We start from the raw sequence: 25,208 nt of genomic DNA, 5'->3' as shown, positions 1-25,208 counted from the left end.
AGATGATACTTTTCCCATCTGTGCATTGGAGGATGCCTGATTAGTTTCCATCCTTACTCAAGGGGAGAATAAAGCTATTTAAGTAATTTGGCTTAGAAAAAAGAAAAACTTACAAGTTAATTCAGGAAATAAAGGAATTTTCCAAAATGATTTGAAGTGTTCCTCTCTATTGGTTTCAGCAAGTCTTTTCAAGTTCATTTGCAAGCATATATTTCTGCCCACTAAGCTCAAACACCAATGATGTCAACTCAACTCTCTAGACACTTAGGAACTTCCAAATATAAACCCACCATTCTGGTTTTTGTAGGACTGTGTCAGAGAGGGATTTCTGGTGATGGTGACATTTACTGAGTCTTAAAGGGTGAGGACGAATCAGTTGGAAAAAGTGAGGGTGTAGATAAGAAGGACCTTCCAAGTTGAAGGGATATTGTGACCAAAGAAAAATCATGTGAGGAAAAAAAAATAGAAGGAGTTGGTGTTTCTGAGAATAAAGTGGGGGTCAGGGATGAAGAGAGCTGAAACTCCTGGAAGTAGGCACCCACCAGCTCACCGAGGGCCTCGCTAGGGAGGTCAGCCTGTTGTTTACAGGGAATGGAAAGCCACTTAAGGCCTTTAAAAGGGGAATGGCATGCTTGCATTATTTATAGAGATTTCTCCAGCAGTGTTGTGGGAGACAGGGTTGAAGGGGTTAAAGCTGAAGGCAGAAGAAACCCCGTCAGGTGTTCACAGGCACAGTACGGAGAGGTTAGTGAGGGTGGAGAGAACAGGCACAGATCCTGTAGTTGCACTGGGATGGCATCGAGGAGGTAAAATTTATAGAAGGATATTAGGGGTAATGGAGAAAAATAAAATGACTAATCCTCTCCTCCCCTGGCTGGATGGTGGTCCCAGCAACTACTGAGGAATATAGGGGACAACAGGGAGATCATTAGTGGATGTTTGGAGGTGGAAGGGTCTGGGGGACCAGGAAGGGAGCTATCTAGCAGGCAGCTGGGTATATGGGTCTGAGGTTTTGGAAAAAGGTGATATTGGGAAATAATGGATTCGGTACTAATCAGAGTCTATAAGTAGCAACTGAAGCCATGCGAAGAGACCAGAGCACCCAGGGAAATTATGTGCCATGGAAAAACAGAGTGCTCGGGAGAGGAGCCTGTGGAGCTACAGCATTTAAAGAGCCAGCAGGACACATTTGGTAAATTACTTAATAGCCCAGAAACTCGGATAATAGCTACTTCATTTTTGTGCTGTGGAACCAGAGGAGATAACACATGGACAGTGTTTGACTCAGCTTTTTTTTTTTTTTTTTTTGAAATTCACTAAATGCTTCTTTTTCTTTCTTCCTCATTTCTATACTAGTGCTGTTGCTTTTATTACGTAGCAGAGATGGTACCTTGGATTATTGCTTTAAACAAGAGCAGAAAGCGTGCCATTTGTTTTTGCGCCAGTTCCAACACATGAAAATTGTATGTAGACTCGAATGAAATGGCTTGTTTATTCAAATTGCATGAAAGAATTGCTTAATATTACACTTGAAAAAAAAAAGTTTAAACCTGTGATCATTTATAACCCAAATTTGTAAATGGATTGCTATACATACATCCCTAGAAATGTCCACTTCTACATTAAAATCATGGCTTTAGCTGGAGTGTGGGTAATACATAACCAGTAATTCGTAAGTACACATATTCAATAGTGACCTGGCTCTTCTAATGTACTATTCAAGAGCAAGGTAATGGGGCAAGTGATAATGTTGTTCAAGAATAAAGAATCTTGTCAAATAACAGGCTAGGTCATTTCTATAAAGATCGAATTATTTGATGGAATCAGCATGTAGGGAAAATAAGAGACAAGAGCAGGGAGGTCATATGGGTAAAGGAGCCCATTTACTGGCTCTGTGCTGCAGATTTTTCTACCCTATGTGTCTAGTGCAGTACAAATTTATTTAGTAAACACAATTACTTTAAGTTGATGATAGACATTTGTGGAAAATGTCTGAGCATGTTGGCTCTAAACCCCTAACCATGAAAATTGTAAGTCTTAAACGGTTACCCTAAGAATGCTATCATTTTTTTTTCTGAAAGTAAACATAAGCATTTATGATATCTGGTCACCACCAACTATGTTGTAAACACGATCTAGCTTTTACATGGGCTAACGACTAGTTTGAAAGTCTTCTCTGCGCAAACTGTTTATTTTCCCTTACATTTTCTTTTTATTTTTTCCCTTACATTTTCTGTAGCTGTTTTTTTCTTTCTTTTTTTTTTTTTAACATAACAATGCAGTCCTGTGCCAGAGGCAGGTGATCTGTCTAGGTCTGCATCTCAGGTGCAGAAATGGGTCTATCAAGCCCAGAGCTGCCGCTGCCACCAGGGGACTGAGCACATTCGTGCTCACATGTGGAAGCTTTTTGCTTGATATGCGTTTACTCCCCAAGAGTGATGGTGTGGAACTGCAGTCAGCAGTCATCCACTGTGGAGTTGGTTGCTCCTTCTGAAATTGAAATAAATTGGCTGAGGGAATGTGCAGAACAGCAGTTGGCGAATTTAACACAGAGCACTGTGGGCCCACACGGATAATGACTGTATTATATTAAAGCAGAGAAAAGCAAAGGGAAAACCTACTTAAGAATATTGTGTTTCTCAATACATATCAAGGCATCAGAAATGTAAACAGATCTTTTATTATTTTAATTGTAGCAAAACTGAGTGAAGAGGGAATTTAATTAGCCCATGAATGATTTCACTGGAACTTTCATCTCTTGCTAGTCTGTCTTTGATTATTGCTGGTAGATTAACCTCTCTGGGAACAGGACTTTTCAAGAAACAATTCCCAAGCTCAAGAACTTATCCTTAGGCCAGATCTGAAAGGCTTTAAATTTTGTACCCCAGCCTCTGTGACCCACCAATCTCTACGTGGAAGTTTCTCCATTTGTAGAGGTGTTTGTGGATTTCAGAGGAGCCCGGAAAGAACCCTGACTGTCCTCCTCTCTGAAGTGGAGGAGAGACAACTTGTCCACCCAACCTTGTTCAGGGTTAGGCCTTGAGATACTGAGATGACTAAGACCTCTCTTTGACCTCTTGGAGGTCATAATTGAATAGGAAGTGATAAAATATAGCAAATAATTATGCTGTAATAAAAGGAGCATGACACACAAGGTGAATTTAAACTAGGCAATGACTAAGAAGGATAGAAGTTGAAGAAGAATAGAGAAAGGACTGATGTCCTAAAAGAGGGAAAGACTCTGGTAAAAGTGTATAAAGCACCGACTTTGGACTCAGAAATCCAGAGTCCGAAGCCTAGTTGAACCATTCTGGGCATGCCACATTCAACTGTAAGCCTTGTGCTCCCCATCTATAAAGTGGGATATAGGTAAGAGGATGTTTTCCTTTATCAGAGATTTTCTAGGCATTCTAAGTCAATACCTTATCACCCTGTAAATAAAATACCTTGTCTTCTTAATAGGCATGTCACTTTTACTCCATTCCATGTCGTACATCCTCTTGCCAGAGTAAAATCCCAACCATGTCTCCCGGTGAACATTAATACCAATTCTCACCTTCTTTGCTGGGCTTTTTTGGGTCCCTATGCTCCAGGATTCCCAGTAGACATAGTAATACCACTAACAACAAGAACATTAGCAACAATAATTGAAACACTGCAAACATGGACTGAGGGTCTATTTGTTTGACCATTATTCGCTTCCCATAAAGTATCTCACTTAACCCTTGTTCTATCCTGTGAGGTAGGCATCCTTACTTCCATTTAAATGACCAGGAACCTGAAACTCAGAGAAGATATGTGACACTTCCAAGGTTATCTGGAGAGTCAGTGACAGACCCAACTATCAAACAGATCTTTCTAACTTCAAAGATCACCTGCCATCCTGCTCAAGCCACTAGAGTTTACCCCTCTGCCCTTTGAAGTTTTTGGAATGTGGAGAAGGGGGAAATTTTTACAGGAACTTAATGCATATTTGGTTGGCAGACTAGTCTCAGAACTGGTCTAGAGATGCTCAAAGCAGCCCTAAATTATGGAAGGGCAGGCTCTGGAAGGGACCCTAGAGAGTGTGCTGAGTGATAAAAGAACTGCGAATGGTATAAAACTTCACTGAGGATCTCTGGCATCTCCCATGTACCCAGCAAAAATTCATAATTATAATTTTTAAAAATTACGAATATTCATTAATGTCAGTAGAGGAAGCTGTGCTCACTTTATGGTTTCTGTGGGAATAACAAAGTGTTTTTCATGCAGAACCTAGGTTACTGCTCTTAAGACAGTGTTTTTTGATATTTCACCTGGAGATGCTTAAAAATTTGTGTAGGCAGTCTTGTCTTTTAGATGAAAACAGAAATATAAAGGCCAAAATATGAAAGTGTTTTTTTCAAAAGTTCATGAGGTAAAATCATCGATAGATTTGTTATTATTGTCATTGCTTAAGGACCATTCACTGGAGGTGGTGGCATGTGAACGTTTGAGAATTCAGCTGAATATGAACATAAGGAAACATTCAGAAATGTGCCATATGAAAAAAAAAAAGATTTGTCTCTATGTAAGTGCAATTGAACAAGAATAATTGTTAGATCTTCTCTTTAAGCAGTTATTTTTCTGGAATTATTTGCAACCCAGTCCTGCCCAGAGGCAAGGAAAGTGAGCTAGATGTATTTTTGAAACTCTTTTCAGAGTTATAATTTTATGATATTGCAATAAATTCCAAGATGACCATGGGGAGTGTGTTGTTCTACACAAGCATTTTATTGCTACTATGCATTTGCAGTAATTGGAGATAATTTACTATTTTATGAAGCATAACAGAATAATTGCACTATTTTCAACTTTAAAGAGAAAAGACTAGGAGAGGTCTGGTCAGGATGATAAATGATTCACATCCCCCTGTGAATGTTTCCTTTTAAAAATGTAAAACTGTCACATGCAATCATATTCTAGTTTTTCATTTTTAAAACGTTTTAATCTTCATTTTATTAGGATGTTGCCAATTTGGTGTTACTGAGTTTGTGTGAATGGTGCTAATGTTTTCAACTTTAGAAACTCTTTACTTTGGCCTGTGTGTGACACACACATTGACTTCACAATCCCGTGGACCTCCTCCTTAAAGACCAATTAGTATTTTGTCCAGATGTAATCTGATCCATAAAGGCCTGGCCAGAACTATCCAAACATGTCCTATATTCTGTGAACATACTTCAAATAACTATATTCTGCCTCAATTAAGAAGAGTTTCTGGCCCCGAGTGAAAAATCACAATCATGGCCTCAAGTGGAAGGTTGCTGTGTGAAGGAATTTTTCCAAGGTCGGAAAGCCCGGGAGGAAGAGCACCGCAGGCAGAGTTGTTGATTAGATGTGTTGTTCCTCGTAGCTCTGGGCTTAAATCATGGAGGGGGAGGGAGATTCCAGCATCCACCCCTTATCTCTAAGTAATAGCAACTACCTAACCAAGGAGCTTGGTTAAGGTCAAGCTTCTAACAGGTGCGATGCTACCTCCCCTCACCTTTGGATTATCCTACAGGTCCAAGGGTTCGGATAGTGTTTCTAAACTTTCCTGAGAAGGGAAATTCAACAATAAGGAAAGATCTTCCTTTGGGCTCCATACTGCATGGATTGGATGAATTGCTGCATTTATGTTTTTCCTACAAGTAACGCTTTTCCACATCAAGATCTTGATGGAAGATCTTCATTGTATCTTACCTACTCCTTCCTCAGATTTCAATGCATTCACATGACTACCTTAATCCATCCAGGCAGTATGAACACAGGAGATCTGTGTGCCCCCAGTGCAAGGTGTCGTCCTTGGGAAAAAAACACGCTGGCCTCTCCCCTTGTCTCTCTCTTCTGCTACACCGCTTGTTTTGTGAGGGTGAAGACCATGGGGGGTTTACTCACCATTTTATCTTTGGAATGTATTATGCTCCCTGTTACAGACTTAGAACACAGAAAACATAGAGTAGAGGCAGCAGAGATGAAGAGACAAAATAATGAGAGATCATTTTCCATCTTTGAGGCAGCACTAAATAGGACTCTGGGAATCCCAGTATCAGATTTGGAGCACACCCCATGGCTTGACCCAGACCAGAACTCCAGTAGCAACTTTTCCCGGGAAGTAGGCTTAGTGGTGAACACATCTTTTATTAAAACTTCACATTTCCCTGGTAGGTAATGCTGCCTTCCTTGCTCTCTCTCAGTATTTCCTAAAGTCAGCATGGAATATAAATAGATATTAAAGAAAAATAGATTTTATGATCACCTAAGTTTAGTAGGCACTGGGTTGAATGCAGTTAAATAAGTTTTATTTTTAGCATATTAGAGTCAGATATATGCTGCCTAATACGCCGTACGTAGCTCCGAAGGAAAGAGACATGCAAATTTCCAAATTCAATTACAATAGAATTTTTCTTTACTAGATTATCTCACAGAATTTATAGCCCAGAGAGTTTCTTGGTCACCCAACACCATCTAGTTTGAAAGCCGTATCTCTTTAGCAGAAAATATCTATCTTTAAAGGATGACTTATTCAATGTCCATAAGTGCCACATTCAAAGGTATAGAACATTTTCCCCCCCGAAAGGTACAGCAGTTATAACAGCATCTTCTTAGATTTTATTTGATAAAAACAAATAGTGGATCCCCAAGGCATGGAGGGATGTAAATCGTTACAGTTAGATTTAGCAGTGTATCCTTAGTATCAACACAATTAAATTTGACACCTAATACATAAAATATTTTGGCTAACTTAAATGTGAAGCACAAATATCCTAAAAATAACTACTTTTGAAAACAGCAATCAAAATTGACTTGACATTTTGGAATTGAAAGATATTTGGACTTACTTATCCAGCAGCAGCTACCCTTCGACAAGTTCATTATCTCTTTATATACTTCTGTTGGTGTTTGTAGATGAGTCCAAAGAAATCCTTTTATTTATCTAACTTACATGCCTTTCCTTTGTCTGCACTCTGCCAGTTTAGATGTCACCTGTAATAACTATGAAAAATTGCTGTGTGCTTCATGTTCTTCTTCTTCTTTTTTAATCTGCAGAAGACGTTCTCTACAACTACCAAAGGGAGTTTAGTTCCAAAAAATATCAAATCTAATTTAACTGTACTGAGGTGCAATCTCTCTCGCTCTAATAGGCATTTTGTTTAGTATGAAAACTCATCAGTGGGGATTCTCTCAAAATTGTTTCATCTATTTTAGGGAAACAAACTAAAAGAATGTGTTTATTTTAGAACACCTAAATATTTTCTGTAATATAATGGTGTAATTAAATGATGCTACTTTATCATCCTTAGCTTGGAGAACTTGAGTTTCTTTTTGCCTTCTACATTCACCTGGTAGATAAGTCTTAACAAATCCCAGCTCCAATCAGGTCATTCTGCTGCTCAAAATTCAATGGCTCCTCACTGCTTATCAAGAAGTGAGCTCCTTAGGCTGTCATTTAAGATCCTAACATTACATTCTTACTCTTGTTTTCCTTCATCACTAATTAATCTGGTTCTCTTCAAAAGATACCCCCCACGTTTCTTGTACCTTTTGTTTAATGTCTCCATATCTGCCAGAATGATGACTCTAATCCTGGTCCTTTGAAACCAGCTCTTTAAGCTTCCTCTCAGATCATCCCACTTTATGAGTCTTTTTTAAATCCAGCCCTCTGGATGACATCTCTTGCCTTGGGAACCTACAACTCCCTGTTTGAAAATCCTCCTCTACCTAGCACATGGTGCCAGCCTTGACATTCAAAATTAATTATTCAAGAAAGATGTGTCCGATGAACTATTAACCCTCTCTTAGCATCTCTTTATTGCCTTGAATGACAGTTATTTGTGCTTTTCTGTGACTCTTTCTACTAGACTTGATGTTCCATCAAGGGCAAAGATTGTGTTTATTATTTCCTACTAATACACTCTGCATTAAATAGTTACTGAATTAAAGAACACTATTTTGTCCATTTAAGTTGAAATAAAAAATTAAAAAAATTTCTGTGGCATGCTATCACTTCAGGGTAGTACACGTTTTGAGTATGAAATTTGGTATACCAGGAGCACTACTTGTATTTTCCTAGGAGACCAGTTTCTCATCTGAGTTATAAAAGAAACCACACTGGACCGAGAGTCCAAAGACAGGCTGTTGAGTCTCATTTTTTGTTGTTGTAGCATTTGTGACCTTGGCCAAGGTTCTTAACTTTTCTGTGTCTTGGGTGCCTCATTTAAAAATAAGAATGTAACACTCACCATGGAAGCTTAACTTAAAAATTCACTGATGTAACACATGAGAAAATACATTGCAAACCATGAGATACCTTAAAAAGTATTTCTTCATTCAAGAAATACTTTAAGTGTTGAGTCTCTGGTAGGCATTACAGAAGTCACTGGAGATAAAAAATAATAGTCTTTTATTTTTACAATTTGATACTACCTTAAGATGAATGCAAAACTCATGGTCTCTGCTTGGAAGGACCGATAGTTAGAAGAGCTCAACATATAAATAAAGAATTAGAATACTGTGTGCGTGGGGTTGGTGGGGGGAGACATATGATATGAAAGGAAGGAGGGACACCAGTGCTACTAGCAAGAAAAGGAAAGACACCTAACAAAGAATGGTGACAGGAGGGCTTCCTGGGGAAGGTAACATGTGACTGGCGGCCTATAGGATAAATTTAGTCTAACGTGAGGGTAGAGGCAGAAGGAGTGTTCCAGGAAGAGGGAGAGTATTTGAAATGGTACATAAAGCATGAAAAGGAAAGGAGAAATTCTGGATTTCGGAGATGGGGTGAGCGTAGTATAAAAATACCTTTCCTTGATATATTCCTCTGATGTATTTCTCTTTTTTCGCTCCACAGCCTTCTGTCTTAAACTTTGTTAGGAATACTATTCTAAATCGTGGAGACACATAAGGACTTTCTTCACAGTAAAATGAGAATTTTTACATTTTAAATGAGGATGATTTAGGACTCTCACTGTTAAGACTATATATAGTGAATATTTTGAAGAATAAGTAAAATCAAAGTTACCCATAGTGTAGATGAGTGGTGAGGAGCACTATTTGTAGAGTTGGACCACTGGGCACATAGTCCTGCTTCATCACATTATTGTTGTACATCATTGGGCAAATTACTTAATCATTTGACTATAAAATACCAGTTTTTAATTATAAAATTATTGTAAACATTAAAGGAAGCAACACAGGTAATTGGTAAGTACATTATCTGATATTTGGTAAAAGTTCAACAACTGTTTGTCTTTGTTATTTAATAACCAATAATCATTTTTTCTATGCACTTCCATTTTTGCTTTATTTGCACATCTATACATCTATACATCTATACATGTTTAATTAAAGCTCTGCCTAGATTAGCTGATATTTTTTTTAAAAAGCATTGATTAAACCAGACTACTAGATCAAGTATTAAAGTTTACAAAATTAAAAATCTGTTTTATTAATCAATAATATAGCTAAGATGTAAACTTCTTACCTCAGTAATTAGATTTAGGATGAAAATATAAGTATACTATACATGAATTCACAATAAAATGTTTTCTGGATTTACATGGATTTCCCACTATTTAAAGAGATTGGATTCCCCAACTACTAACAGGAAAATAAGATCTAATCCCCCAATTTTTATTTTATTAAAAAAAAAAAAGGATTCCTGAAGCTTTTATTCATAGGTTGCTATGGGACTGAAGAAAGCTGCCTCCTTTTCTCAAGTTAGTTTTTATTCCTTATTGTACCTTATCTCAGAGAAAATGCAGGAGGAAATGCTGGAGCTCAGCCCACTTTTTATCCCCATTGGAAATAACTCACCTATATCTCTTCTATTTCTCATGTAGGATTCTTTTTATTTTGATCAGTTTTAGCTTTTTGGATAGTTATTTGGCATTTTCAAGTTTATTAACATATATCTGGTCTTAGTATTTCAATATTTTATGTTGTGCCGTTTTTAATCTCATTCATAATTTTATCTATATAAGTAAGTCCACTTGTTTGAAGAAAAATTTTTTCTCCCATTAACTGGAATTCTAGTCTGTACAACACAAATGAGATATGGGGGTGAGTAACTGGTAAAATAAAAAAAATGTATATTAGTTTTCTTTATACTGCCTCATTTTGTTTCCTTTGGTATTAAAGGTAGAGAAAAAGGTGTAGCAGTTAAAAGCTTTTGTAATAATGACTCATTTAATATGTACTCCTAAATGCTGCCATAGGACTGAGTCATTTAAAGAGGAAATGATTCTATTGCCTTTAGCTCCTATATCAAAGGAAATATATTTATTTATATGCTGTTAGCAGACCTATTTTGTACGCAGCTATTCAGGGTCTGAATACTTCACAACTTTCACAGGAAGTTACTCTAGACTTTAGAAATAGAACATTTAAAGCAAATACCTTATAAGGGCTTGTCAAGAAATTAGATATATACCAGAAAAAAACCCCACAGGTCAAAAACTTTTATGTCCTTTTTCATTATGAGTGAAAAGCACTATCAACAAGTTTTCAGTTGGTGGTTTGGCATCCACTAAATGAAAGTATTTCAATTCGTTACATAGATGGCATTTCCTTGAGCGACTGACATATAGAATCTGTTCCTCGTGTTCTTCTGTCCTTTGAGCATACGGACCACTCCCTTCCCTGTTGTTCCCAGACTCCTTCTCCCAGTCTTAGCAATCGAATGTTCTTGGATGTTGGGGCTACACCTTTAGCATTCTTTTCTTTTATCTTCATTTTCTCTTGGTGACAATATCCCACCATCCATCTGGGCTTTAGCTTTAATCTGAGTGTTGATGGTACTCCACCTTCATTTCCAACCAGGACTCTCCCTCTTATTTTAGTTCTACATTTTCCACTGCCGGCTGGATTTCTGCTGGAATCTCAAACCAGCGTCTGTACAGCTGAATCGTTTTCTTCTGATTCAAACTGGGTTCTTCCATCACCATCTCTATTTCAGTTATTCTCTCTGGCCCCCAGCTTTGAAACCTGTTCTCATTTACTTAGTCACAAAGTCCTGTCGGTTTGCCCTCCCTAAGGTTGGCAATCTATCCTCTCCTTTTGGTCCCCGCCATAGAACAAATTAAATTGCTTCTTAACTGATTTTTCTACTTCTGTATCTCCAGGATCCAAAATACTCTGCAAATAACTGCTATATCAGTCTTTCTCAAGTCTAGCACTGATACATCCTTGCTAAAATTTTTTTTTAGTGATTCTCTCTGGGGTATGAAATAGTCTGGTGTTCTGTGTTCCACTTCTGGTTCCAGTTATATTTGTAGACTCATCTTTTATTACTCTTCCCCATCTATAACAGTCAAACTGGATTAAGTTGCATTCCCTCAAATGCTCTAAAATAGTCACTTTCGTTCATGCCAGACACTTTGGCTAAGCCCTTTATATGCATTATATGAATTAGTATTCAAAAATTGCAAGGTAGGCATCATTGTTACTTTTGCACAAAGACATAGGAACTTAGGCCTGTCAAAATAGGGAACTTGGCAAATGCTATACAATGAGGAAGCAGAAGAGTTAGAACCTGAAGCAAAGTCCTTTGCTTCCAAACTCAATGTGCGTTTAACCATTATGTCACTGCATTCTGGGTTCTTTCTGCACTTTTGCGGTTCTTGGTGGAATATGTCTCCTTTAAGATCTTTCACGATTTGGCTTCTGCTGGTCTCTCATGTGACCTCATGCTGAACCATCTCTGTTTATTCTGTTCCAGCCACCCTGAACTTCTTGTTTCTTGAACTTAAGATGATTATTGTTCCAGCATGAACACATCAAAACCTATTTCCTCTTTCTGGAATGGTCTATTCCCTGGATATTTATTTGAAAGACTGGTATTTTATTTTATTTTTAGTTTATTTATGCTTATTATATTTTACTTATATTTAATATATGTTCACATTTAAATATTTATTCAATATTTCTTAAAATTTATTTTAATATTTATTCAGATGTATTATTTAGCATTTGCTCAAATACAGTATTTCCAGTAAGCCCTCCCTTACAAAAGGCCCTTTTCTCACTTCTGTTAGCCAACTTACTGTGATATTATCCAATTTTATTGCTGTGTCTGTATTATTATATAAAATTCTATTTTTTCTTCTTCCTCCTCATTCTGCTATATATTGGGAGCATTTTCCCCCCTTTTATTATGACTTGTGAAGCAGTCCAGTTTTCAACGACAGACATTTAAAATATAGTATAATCTGGTAGTTAGGATGAAGTTTGGGAAGCCAGAGTACATGAGACCAAAATTAGCTCTGTAGCTAACAAACATAATACTTCATGCCATTGCTGAGAGTATTCAATAAATTGATGAATTGCTATCTAAAACAGTACTTACACCAAATAAACACTTCAGGTATTGGTTATTGTTTAACATAAAATCTATAGCATATATAGATAATATATTATTTATTATCTTAAAGTTGGAGAACCATGTAAGTTATTTAAAACTTCGACAAAAGTTGGGAAATTTCTATGGCACCATATAAATTACTGGAAGCCTGGAATTTCAGCATGCATAAGAATCACAGAGATGTTAAATGGAAATTGCAACCCCTGAGATTGACTTGGAGGATCTGAAATAAGACCATAGAGGCTTAGTGGTACCTTAAACTAGATACAGCTCCATCTGAATCTAGTCAACAAGGCACTGTTCTAATCAAAGGCCAGTGTCTATGCCATTTAAATAAAACCACACTGGACAAAACTGATATGTTAAAGTGTATGAGAGTTTGTTGTTAATACAGACACATATTTACAAAAAAAATTAGTTTTTAAAAGATACTTATCAAAGATATTGATCAACATTTTTCTTTGCATTATCAGAAATGACAATTTACATAAATTTTGGAACTCCTGGGGGTGCCTAGGTAGTTCAGTTAGTTAAGTGCTTGACTCTTGATTTTGGATCAGGTCATGATCTCAAGGTTGTGAGATCAAGCCCCTATTCAGGCTCCGTGCTGGGCATGGAGCCTTCTTGGACTTCTCTCTCTCTCCCTCTGCCCCTCTTTAATTGCTGGCTCATTCTCTCTTTCTTAAAAAAAAAATGTTTTTTAATTTTTTCAAAACTCCTACTTTGTGTTAACAGAGGACTACATTAACCATCCAGGAAGTTGTGATTCCTTCAGTATTTGTGATTTTTGAATAATTCTTCACTCTTGTATCTCAAGGGTACATTTCTATCAAATCAGATGCATAACAATTATATGGCTTTAAATTATTAATTTTTATTCCTCTCTAAAGGATAGCATTAACCAAGCATATGTTTATTCCAAATTGCATTGTTTTAACACTCCCAGTTGCAATGAATAAATAATGTTTAGACAAAAAAAGAAAAAAAACACTTCATTATTGTGCTAGAGCTTCTATTCTATGGCAAAAATCAGATTTTTTTGAATTAATGTATTTATTGGTGAGGGATTAAGTGACATCATAGAGGAATTAATTTTTCCCCCCCGCAGGATCAGTGACATAACGGACTGAGTGACAAAAAAAAAAAATGCATCTTCTGAAAAAAATGCACCTTCTGGCTGCACTGCCTTCATTTGGTAAAGTTTGTATAGTTTTGTCATTGCCAAGATTAGATAGCTACTATGGATAGCACTTAGGTAGAACATTCATCTTTTATTTCCCCCTTTCCCGTGCTCACAATGTAGAAAATAACTGTTGACTGCATTTTTGGAAACTATTTCCTCATTTGTCTTTGAGTGGCTACCATAAAACTCTGAAGGACAAAAAAGTCAATACTCATACATTGAGCCAGATGAAGTCACTCTTTAACCAATTTATTTAGGGTGCTGTTCACATGTTCTAAAATAACATGTGGAAAGGCAACAATTTGGGGATTGTGTTCTGCTTAAATCAGATCTGTTTTGGGAGCTGCCTGTTAGTTCACAAAGAGATTCAGCCCCCAACAGGTCCTGACAGGTGCCTCTGCTGGCATGTGATTGTGTCCTCCTCTGCCATTGCAGAGTACCACATGGCAAAAGGGCAGTGGGCCAAGAGCACACGGATACGAACAAGACTCTCCCTACTAGCCAAAAGGTTTCATTTGTGATAAATTGAACTCTCTGTAAAATAATTTCTTATTGAATATAATTTAAAAATATTTAACTGAAACTACATCTTCACAACCTGAAGTTATGGAGTACCCTTGGAGATGGGACGACGTCAATAATATTGTTTGACCTAGACAAGTTCAGTTCCAGTGAACATAAATTGAATCCCTCTTGCTGGGCGTTTCATTTTTATTGTGCTCCTGCTGACAGTACTTCGGAATTTTCCATTCTTTTTTTTATTACTGGAATATAAAACGTTGCTATTAAATGCTGAATGCTGAAATTAACAGACGTCGGATAACTTACAATTAGTAGAGCCTACCATCTACCCAGCTCATCTGGAGATGACAGCGTTTGAAAGGAGTTGGGGCTTTAGGGTGAGAGAGACTTTGTTTCAGACCCTGGCTATGCATCTTTGTAGATCCATGACCTTGGACAAGGTGTTTAGCCTTTTATAAGTTCAGATTTATGTATAAAACCGGTTTGAACATTTCATTCATTGGAAGAGGAAGTGTAATAAAGAGCACAAAGCTCTTATGGTTTGGTACAGCATCGAAATTCATTAAATGGCAGCAATGAGGAAATATTAGCCCAAAGGAGTTAGGTAAAAACATATCTAGAGAGAATTTTGGGAAAACAAAACAAATTTTAAAAGATCATGGAATGTCTATTGGATTTCAGGTAAACGTGTGTGTGAGTGTGAACAAATGACTAGGCTTCTGGTCTATCTAAAGGAAGTGAGGAAAGCAAGGGTCTTGTCTAGGTGGTAACTGGTAATGTAACTTTGTAAGTCCTGCTGAACCATTTCTAAACAGGATTCCTGAAAGTCAAATGTTTTTTATCACTATTAAGTACACATTTATAGTTGTAATGGTTTTGCTACTATTCCTTAGAGGAGGAGGCAAATAGGTCATTTTTCAGAGGTCAAAAGATTGCTTGAATAGTGCCGGCTAAAGCTTTGCCTGACAAGATCTTAGCTTTATTTTATGAGTGTTTTGATTTTCTGGAGGGACTTTCAAAGATTACATAGTAGATTATAGTGACACCAGCTCCTATGGGTATTCATAAGAAAGAGGAGAAATTTGTTTCCATACCCTTCTGAAAACTGCTTTCTAAGATCTCAGAGGTTTATTAAACCTTATGGAGAGAGAGTATCAGTGGCCAACGGATGGTTCTGGCACTGTAAAGTGTCATTAGAGGATCAAAATATTTTACTTTTATAAACACAGAGAATATACTTGAGATTTCTCAGAAGTATGGTTGATATCCCTTACGTTAGTAAGGTCCCCATGGGGGACCAAGCTTATTAGGGTCTCTTGGATTTTGACTATAACAGTAAGGGAATAAACCCGTATTCTTGGGACAGTCCCAAATGTTTTTGCTTCATCCCATGTCCTTTTTATTCTACATGTTCTAACTTGAGTAATTCCATCCACACCTATGACTTTGACTTCTGCCTACAGAGACTCCCATGTGTATAACTCGACTCATATCACAGGATCCTTATGCTCAACACTTCCAAAATCAGGCATATCATCTTCCCATGCTGATTCAACCCCAGTCAGTATCTCTTTCATTCTCTCTCTCTCTAGCTCTTTTTCCTTTTTTTTTTTTTTTTTGTGAATGACACCTGGGTATTACCCTTTACCTCCTCCTCTTCTTCTGCCTCCTTCATCTTGCATTCCTGTGCTTTGTCATTTACTGATGTGGATTTTGATTCCTAAAACTCTCTCAATTCTGTCTCAGCCTTTTAATCCCCTTGACGCCATCTCACCTCATTGCAAATATGGCAACAGACTTTTATCTAAACTTGGTATCCAAATTATTTTTTCTTCCATACTGCTTCCAATGTGATGATGGGAGGCCTCTGATCAAAATCCTTTAATGTCTGACCCCTCACCTTTCAGTACCCTTCTTTCCAGGCACTAACTTCTTTTCTCCAAATGGGTTGTATCCTTGAATTCCTCTGTTCCTTTAACATGCTGCTTTTTTTCACCTAAAAATGCCTTCCTTCACTGGCAAATTCCTACTCATCCTGTAGGATTCAGCTAAACATTGCATTTCCAGTGAAACATTCCTTGATTGTCCTAGACAGAGTTAAAGCCTTCTCCTCTGGACAACATCTACTGAAGCATGAATCACACTTAGCAAAGTTTGTTGATGTGTCCTTCTCTCCAGTCACTGGAAGATCACTATGAGGAGGTATACTGCTCCACCTGGCCAACTTCGTGTCACCTGGCCAATGTGATTTTTGCAAGTCTGGGTACTGCTTAGGGGTCTCTGGTGGCCTCAAATGTCCAATTAAGAAGAAACATTGGGTTGATGGATGAGGCAGGAAAGTGAAGGAGGTGTTATGGGAAACAGAATAATGGGGCATGGGGAGGGAAGAAGGAGTAGGAAACAAAATGAAGGTTGAGATTCTGGAATGATGTGTACGTGGCTGTAAGTGGGGGGTGCAGTGGAAAACAAAGATGCGCATCCTACACTTTCAGTCTGATTTATAATCAAAATTTGAACAGTACAACTTTAAATGCCATCTACTCCCACATCTTTAAAAACTTTTTTTTTAATGGGTTAGTTTTACTACAATAAAAAGAAATTGTATTTTCAAGTGGAAAAGACACAATTTGTTCTCTCTTCAAGAAAGACATCACTCACTAAAAGCAAGCAGGAGGTATAATAAATAAACACTTATTGAAAAGACGGGTCTCAGAGAGAAGTAGACACATCTTAGGTTATTTGTCCATCTCGCTAGGGTGTTAGCCCACACAAGACAAGCCACAGAGATGATTTTCACCCTAACGTTGTTACACAGTTGTTGGTGGAATAATCCCATGGGGAGCAATCAATGCCATACAAATGTTTCAATACAGATGTGTTTTTCTCTGAGTTTTGAGTGAATTAGAGTATAGATAGGGGAACGTGCACAGGGGAGGAATAATGACGTCTCTGTATTTTCTTCAAGCAGACCAGGGTTCGGTCTGACTTGGAGTTTAGCAAATTAAATACAAAAGAAAGAGAAACACCGAAATGTGGCTCTTGACTCTGGTAGGAAGCAACATGAGGTAGTAGCAGGATGCTCAGAGTTGTTTCAGATTGGAGGAAGTGAGAGTTACCATTCTTTGCTGTGCTAAGACAAATACCTGGAGCTTTCTCTGTAACCCTGGATGCTCTATAAGCATGAGAAGTTTGAATTTAGAGTAGACCCAGGAATGACTGGGCTACTCAGAATGACTAGTCTACCAGAATGACTCTAACATTCCAGTTAGAGTTCCTGTTTAGGCACAAGCCATTTCTTTTCAATTGACTTCCACAAACAAAGCAGAAACACAGTTAACGCAATATAATGTGATGAATGCTAAGATCCTTAGCTCAAATCAGTTTGTTTTGAAAATCTTTTTTTCCTTTTTTTAAATTGAAGTTTGATTTGCCAACATGGAACACCCAGCGCTCATCCCATCAAGTGCCCCCCTCAGTGCCCGTCACCCCAAGCCCCTGCCCGCCTCCCCTTCCACTGCCCTTCGTTCATCTCCCAGAGTTAGGAGTCTCTCATGGTTTGTCTCCCTCTCTAACTTTTGAGTGGGAAAAGTTGTTTTGAACATCTTAACTCTTGCCAATCATAGTAAACGTCGGGTGAACTGTTCATCTTAGCATTTCAAGGCCTAGTTGTTTCTCTCCAGTTTTAATTCTTGTTACTATTCCATGGGATCCTTCCCATTCAGATCCCGTTTTGAGCCTTCTTGTCTTCCATCCCTGACTTTGAATTTTTAAACCATGCTAATATCTTTCTTCCTTTCATTTCTATCCATTTTTCCTAACCCAAGTCGTTTCCTTGGTTTTGTAATCCTGCATCATAGTCATGGATCTGTTTAGTATGAACAAGTCTAAAACAGAAGTTTTGATTTCTACCACCATTTTTCTTCCTTATAAATCTTCCATCTCAAGACATGACAACCTCAACCTGTCTGTTGAGGCTGAAATTCTGGAACCTCTCTCTCTTGCAAAACACTTAATTAATCCATCAGGGAATGTTGCCTGGTAAATCTCCAGAATATATCCAAATTTTGACCATTTCTCCCTGCATCCATCAACCCTTGGCGCCGACGCACACACATCCTGGCCCAAAGCCATATCGTCTGAATAATCTTCTAACTGATCAGGTCTTTCCACTCTTGCCCTCCTTCAATTTGTTCAGCATGGAAGTAATTCTTCTAGTGTATAAGTTAGATCATGTTCCCTTTCTTGCTTAAAATTCTAAATTCTTACCATGGCTTGTGATTTCCTATGCAGTTTGCGCCTTTCTCTCTGCCAATCAATTTTTCAAGCTTATTTCCTTTTGCTGTCGACCCCTTTATCACTCCACTTAATTTGCAGTGTAAGCTCCGTGAAAGCCAGCTTTCATTTTGCTCAAAATCAGTGCTTAAAATAGTACCCGGTGTACTCTTACTAGCACTACTACTAGCAGTAATAATAACTTGCTTATGTAACTCTGACTTTGAGCCTAATACTGATGTCTCGTTTATTTTTTCCTGTAACCTTAATAAAAGGTATGGTTATCTTGCTAATTTTACAGATAAAGAATTGAGGCACACAGAAGTAACAGGCACCCAATGAATGTTTGTTGAGTTTCTTCATTCATATAACACTGAGCGTGTACTCTGAGAGCCAGTCTCTGACTTGAAAAATCTGAGACATATTGGCTTGTATATCTCAAGGGGCTTTTATAAAGGAAAGAAGGAAGGAGTGAGTAAGTGAATATATGAAAGTGCCATTTAAATATAGAGCTTCATATAAACTGTTCAATTGCCCTATTTTAATTCTGTTATTACTTGTATCCTTTTGGTTAACAAATGACCAAACTGACTTCTTATCTCAGATTGTCATTATTTTACCCCTTTTGTCCAGCTCAGATATCACCTTCTCCATCACCTTCTCTCCTTGAACTCCTATTCTCTGCTGTTGCCCCTCTGCCCACTGCACATTACTACCACTGAGTTCCACACACCTTGCACATTGCTTATTTGCTTATCGTCCTCTTCCCTCAGACTAGGAATCCTCTGAATCCCAAAAGGCAAGCACATAGGAGGTGCCACATACATGCTTAGGAGATGGATGGATAAACCAACAACTCGCATTGTGGCTAAAAATTTAAAGAAATATTCGAACCTAACTGGGCTTTGAACTATATAGGCAAGAAGAAAAAAAAGTATAGTTTGGTTTACTTAGATGGGTCAATATAAATGTACTACTCAGATTAATTATTGCAGCTAATGCCTTCCATAAAGAAACATGTGATCACTCTCCTGTTGTTTTAGTAGCTCTACCACAAATCAGGCACTGAACTTGCATTTGTGGAGAAAGAGAATGACCAGGAGCGTTACAAATTTTGGAGGTGGATTAACGGTAAATGTAATACACACAGCTTAATTAAAAACAAAGACATTATTTATTTATTTATTTATTTATTTTAATTTTTATTTATTTATGATAGTCACACACACACACACAGAGAGAGAGAGAGAGAGAGGCAGGCAGAGACACAGGCAGAGGGAGAAGCAGGCTCCATGCACCGGGAGCCCGACGTGGGATTCGATCCCGGGTCTCCAGGATCACTCCCTGGGCCAAAGGCAGGCACCAAACCGCTGCGCCACCCAGGGATCCCCACAAAGACATAATTTAAAGGCAAACAAACAAACAAACAAACAAACAAATAGAAAAGGCCTGAAGTGGATACTAATACAGCTGTAAAGGTAATTCTGCAGTGTTATTTTTTGGTTTTTACTTATTTCTGACCATTGTAACTTGGGATTTTGTATACCTTACTTAGTTCAATCCTATCAGGCTATTTGAGATGTGTCAAAATATAAAAAGTCAAAAAAGTATTAGAATAGTGATGGGAGAAAAATATAAGATTAATTTGAAGGAGAAAGAAGGCATTTTATAAATGAACATGGAATGCCTGGAGGTGTATCAAGAATACCCTGCCACGCACTAGTCTTTCAGCTTGGATTTCGTTGCACACAGCATGCCATGGCCTTGGGAGAAAACCCCATGTCAAATGTCACTGGAAGCTGCTCAGCGAGGCACATAGAAAGGCACATTGCACCAATGATATTTGACAACTCTGGCAGTGATTTTTCTGCTTCAGTGGCCAACTTGTCCAAAGTCAGGGCAAGCCTACACACAAATAGTTCATGAAGAACTAAGCTGTCAGAATCATCTTTATAAGGCAGTGATGAGGACACTTCTTTTAATGAACAATTCACATTTCTGTGTGGCCAGGAATGTTTCAACTAAGAAAATATCCAGAAGAACAGATACTAAACTAGAGAGGATGAAGGACACTTTCTAACAAAAATACCATCGGCTCGATATTTATTCTAACCTACAGAAAATAATCATGTCTCAGCACTGTGTTTTGAGATTGCTATTTCATTCCTCATTACCTTTTAATCTAATCTAATAGCATTTTTTTAATTTCTAGTGCCTGATATAGAGTAGATATCTAGGCATAAAAGTAGGAAAAGTGTTGGAGGTTAAATAAACACACATGCATTCAAGCACATATCTTGTGGCAGGCAACTGCTAGATTTTTCACACATTTGATTAATTTCATTATAACCAATAATAATGGTGGCCACTGCAGATTGGTCATAGATGACTTTATTGATCCCTTTTCTAAGCGCTTGACATGCATTAGTTAATATTCATAGTAACCCTATAAGGAAGGTTAGAGGGTACTGGTTTTCTTTTTTTCTTTCTTTCTTTCTTTCTTTCTTTCTTTCTTTCTTTCTTTCTTTCTTTCTTTCTTTCTTCTTCTTTCTCTTTCTTCTTTTTCTTTCTTTCTTTCTTTCTTCTTTCTTTCTCTTTTCTTTTCTCTTCTCTTTTTCTTTCTTTTCTTTTCTTTTTTTCTTTTCTTTTCTCTTTTCTTTTCTTTTCTTTCTTTTCTTTTCTTTTCTTTTCTTTTCTTTTCTTTTCTTTTCTTTCTTTCTTTTCTTTTCTTTTCTTTTCTTTTTCTTTTTCTTTTTCTTTTTCTTTTTCTTTTTCTTTTTCTTTTTCTTTTTCTTTTTCTTTTTCTTTCTTTTTCTTTTTCTTTTTCTTTTTCTTTTCTTTTCTTTCACCAGTTAAGTGATTTGGTTAATGTCAGACAACTACTAGTAAGTGGAGGACCTGGGAGTCAAACCCAGGTGGTCATATTTGGGGGCCCAGAATTTTCTCCTTAATTTATTTAATCTTAAAGTTTATCTTATACACTAATTTTTTCTAAATTATCTTTGGTTTGCCCCAAGGTGCTCCTTGAAACATCTCCAAGGATTTGGGTAGAATACTTAAAGTCCCCTTTCTAAGCTCAAATTTATGTATTTGACTTTTACTTACAATTTCAAGGAAATAAAGGAGTCTCAGGACTGAAAATCTATTTGAAAGCCACTTCGCTGTGCATATTAAAACAATAACATAACATCCGGTCAACGTAATTACCTATACAAAATTATTTATATGTATACAATACACTGTAAAACAGTTAAAAAAATCATATGCCTATGGCTTAAGTGACTTTGTTCTTCATAATCTTTCCTTGCATTACATCTTATATCACAATCAAAGTATTATACTGGTATCAAGGTACATACTGGTTTTCCTTTGAACCTTAGAAAACATCTAGTATTCAGAAAGGCAATATGGTGTAGAACGGTTCTCAAACATTTTGAAGCTGCCATAGCCTGTGGGAGCCCAGTTTGAATATCACTATAAATAAAATAACTCGGGAGTCACATGTGGGATTTATTCTGGACCTCACAACTTTAACAGGCTTAGAGATTTAGGCAAAACCCTGAACCTCTTAGGGCCTTGGTCTCTTTACACCGCATGATAAAGTTGCCATTGCATGTTATTTGGAGGATTATAGGTAAATTATTTGAAGTGCTGGAGCCTAGTTGATGTTCAATTAATGCTTGCTATTAAATTACCATATCCTTCCATTTGCCCTCATAATGTCTTCCTGACATTATGTTTTTAGCCTGGAAATTTTAATAATGATGAATGAATGGACCGTGTGTCCAACATTTATGGAACATTTATTCTGGGCATAGTGCCAATTGTTTTATATACACTGTCCTGGTGCATTTTGCTTCATAATAATACTGTGAAGCAGATTCCATTTTGCGGGGGAAAAACTCGAATCTTCACAAAGTTAAATAACTGTCCTCAATGATGCAGGTCTAATAAGTGGTGGCATCTGGATCATTCCACACCTGATCCCCGAGCACACCACCAGGCCACTCTATAACATGGAGCCTTTCATTCCACCTCACCCCATTGTGTTCTTGTTATGAGGTATGTCAGTTTGTGAAATTTCCCACTATAATCATGATTTCATTAATATAAAAATATTACAGAGAATGTCCAATTCTATGAAAAAGCAGATGCTGACATGTTGAGCTCTCTCTGTCTCCCTTGAAATCAAATGGTCTATGCAGCTAAAGCCTCTCCTGTCCTTTTGCCCTCTCTTTCTCAGCTATAATCACTTTCATGAAGTTGGTATGTATATATGTGCACAGCATTATATTTATGAAATATGGATATCTGTATTAACAATGCAAGTAATATTATTTTTAGGTTGAAAGTTTTTTTTAGGTTTAAGGATTTTATAAAACCATTTAAATAAATGCATTTTATACATTTAATACACTTTTACAGCTTTAAGGCATTTAATACTTTTTTCAACTCACTTTTGAAAAATCACCATGGATATTGTAATTTATGCAGGTTGATATATGTAAATATAGTTTATTTTAATTTTGGTTCATTATCCTACTGTGTGAACAGAGTTTATCCATTTCCCTGCTGAAGAATAATTAGGCTGTTGCTGTGTTTCACTCTTAATGAGGGAAAGGACCTAAGCATCCTTGTACATACTTCTTATGGAAATTTTTTGCCAGTTTCACTGGGGAATTCACCTAGTAGTAAAACTTTGGAGGCTCAGCTCATAAGCATATTCAAATTTAACAGGTATTTCAAAGGTGTTCTCCTTTGTGGGGTACTAATTTATCCTTCAACTGGTAAAGTATATGAGTCTTAGCTTTACACATCTTCATTATTACCTTGGTACTATAACTTAATTTTGGTCAATCTCTCTTAATTAATATTTCAGAAGCTATTAGTGAGCTTTAACATCTTTGGATATATTATTGCATTCTAACTTTTTTCTTCTCAAATACCTACCTTTCTGCCCCTTTTTCTTTTAGGCTAATTTTTTTAAAAAATATTTTTAATCTTGATATGCCCTTTCACTTTTATTTAGTTTATCTTCACTCAAGTTTATATTTTAGTGGAGTCATTTTTAACAATCTTTTCCTTTACGGTTTTTACTTTTTTGTTTCTTGATGAAAAAAAAAAAATCCTCCATCTAGAAGCTGCTCAAGGACAGGGAGACTGGTAGACCCAGCAAGGACCGCTCTTTGGGCAGGCTTTGCTCATCTACCCTGCAGGCTAGACTTTCCCCAGGATTTACCACATTCAGTGGGGACTCCATCAGATTTCTCACCTACCAGGGTCTGCTTCCTCCCTGACTCATGAAGCAAAAGTTCCTGCACATGCTCTTTCTCTCAAGACTCCAGTAGCACATGAGTGTAGGCAGCTGTTTGAGTCAGAAAGAGTAGCACAAAGGTAGCTGTCATCATCTCATAATTCCCTATTAGTGATTCCCTGTCATTGCTATTTGTTTCTTAGCACTTATTATGAAGTATGTGTTTATATGTGTATTGTTTTTAATGTCAGTGCTATTTTGTAGAAAAAATTGAGATGCAAAGAAATTAAGGTTTTAAAGTCACATGATCAGTCAGTTGACATGTAAGAAGGTAAGAAGGTTATAATGACAAACACTCCTTTACAGGAGGGTGAATTCAAAGGTAAAGCACTTGTTTGTGGTCTTAGAAGCTCCCAAGGAAAGCTGGTAGAGGTACCTGAATTGATGGAGAATGTCAGAGAAATAAATTATAGAGGGCAACTGATAATTTGAGAAGGAAAGGAGACTATGGAAAAAGAGAAATTGGGATCAGTTACCAGATATAAGTCAGTATGTCTCATGTGTAACTTGGACAAAAAGTGAATGTGTGAGACATATGGACATACGATGTCTATATTGTATAGGTCAAAATGTAGTAATAAACCTTTTGTCTTTTCTTTGTAGATTTTATACACAAGCTCTAAAATGTTTGTTAGGTATATGGCTTTCCCTGGAAGGGAAGAAGAAATGAGGGAGTTGAAGAGAATGTGGTGGGTTTTATGTGTACAGGTTTGCACAAACACACAGACACGCATATGCACATACACAGTTGCTTCAGACATAATATCTAATTCTTCCAAACTCCACTTTTTAAATCCTTTCAGTCCCAAACTGTGTCAGTTTCATTATAACCCATTCTCACCATACTCAGCTGCCTCACTGACCACATATAAAGCTCTTTACCATCTTGAGCCATAGCATGTTTCTGCACCACCCCCCTCCCCTCCCCCGCCAATCTAGTCCCAGTAGTATCCCCCTTCAATCTGTTCTTACCAATAAGCCACATCTTGGCCATTGAGACTTTCAGTTTTATGTCTGTTGTCGAGAGTCCTAAATTGCCTGACCCATCTGTCATCTTTAACTATTTTGAGAAGGTATTGATGATGGAAGTGACCAGTGTGATTAGTCAAAAGTATCTTTGTGGCTGCCTGTTGCCTCTCTGGAGTTGTGGCAACCATGCAGAAAGCTTGAGTGGCTTTGTTAAGATCCTGAAGGATAATGGAGCTTAAATATTGGCATTTTAGAGCTGACATATTGCCTGGTGTTGTGGATGTTCATTTATATGCAAATCTTTCTCATCAAGTGAAAACTTGTGCTACTGTGATATTGATAGTCACTCATGTTAGTGTGATATTGATATTCACTGGTGATTTAATACCCAAATATTCAATTCTACCATCCTTCTGTGATTTGTTTTATCTGAAAGATAGAAGAAAATGCATTTTTATGTATATCACAAGCATTAATTGTGATTGCTTTTAGATTCAGACTTAGGCAACACAGTTTTAGTGTGGTGAAGAGCTTCTCTGTGTGTTTCACAATAGAAAAATTTCGAACTCTCCTTGGACAGGAAGGTT

General features: G+C 37.2%; 1 protein-coding gene across 4 annotated transcripts in view; it reads right to left on the bottom strand.

Moving 5' to 3' along the window:
* SYT1 (synaptotagmin 1) overlaps window positions 1-25,208 on the bottom strand; it is a 535,022-nt gene that overhangs the window by 296,511 nt on the left and 213,303 nt on the right. The gene's annotated exons all lie outside the window — the stretch shown is intronic.

The sequence above is a fragment of the Canis lupus genome, chromosome 15 (assembly GCF_011100685.1).
Source record: "Canis lupus familiaris isolate Mischka breed German Shepherd chromosome 15, alternate assembly UU_Cfam_GSD_1.0, whole genome shotgun sequence".
In the NCBI taxonomy this organism is placed as follows: Eukaryota; Metazoa; Chordata; class Mammalia; order Carnivora; family Canidae; genus Canis; species Canis lupus.
Note: the sequence above shows the minus strand (reverse complement) of the source record. Positions and strands in the feature narration are given on the sequence as shown.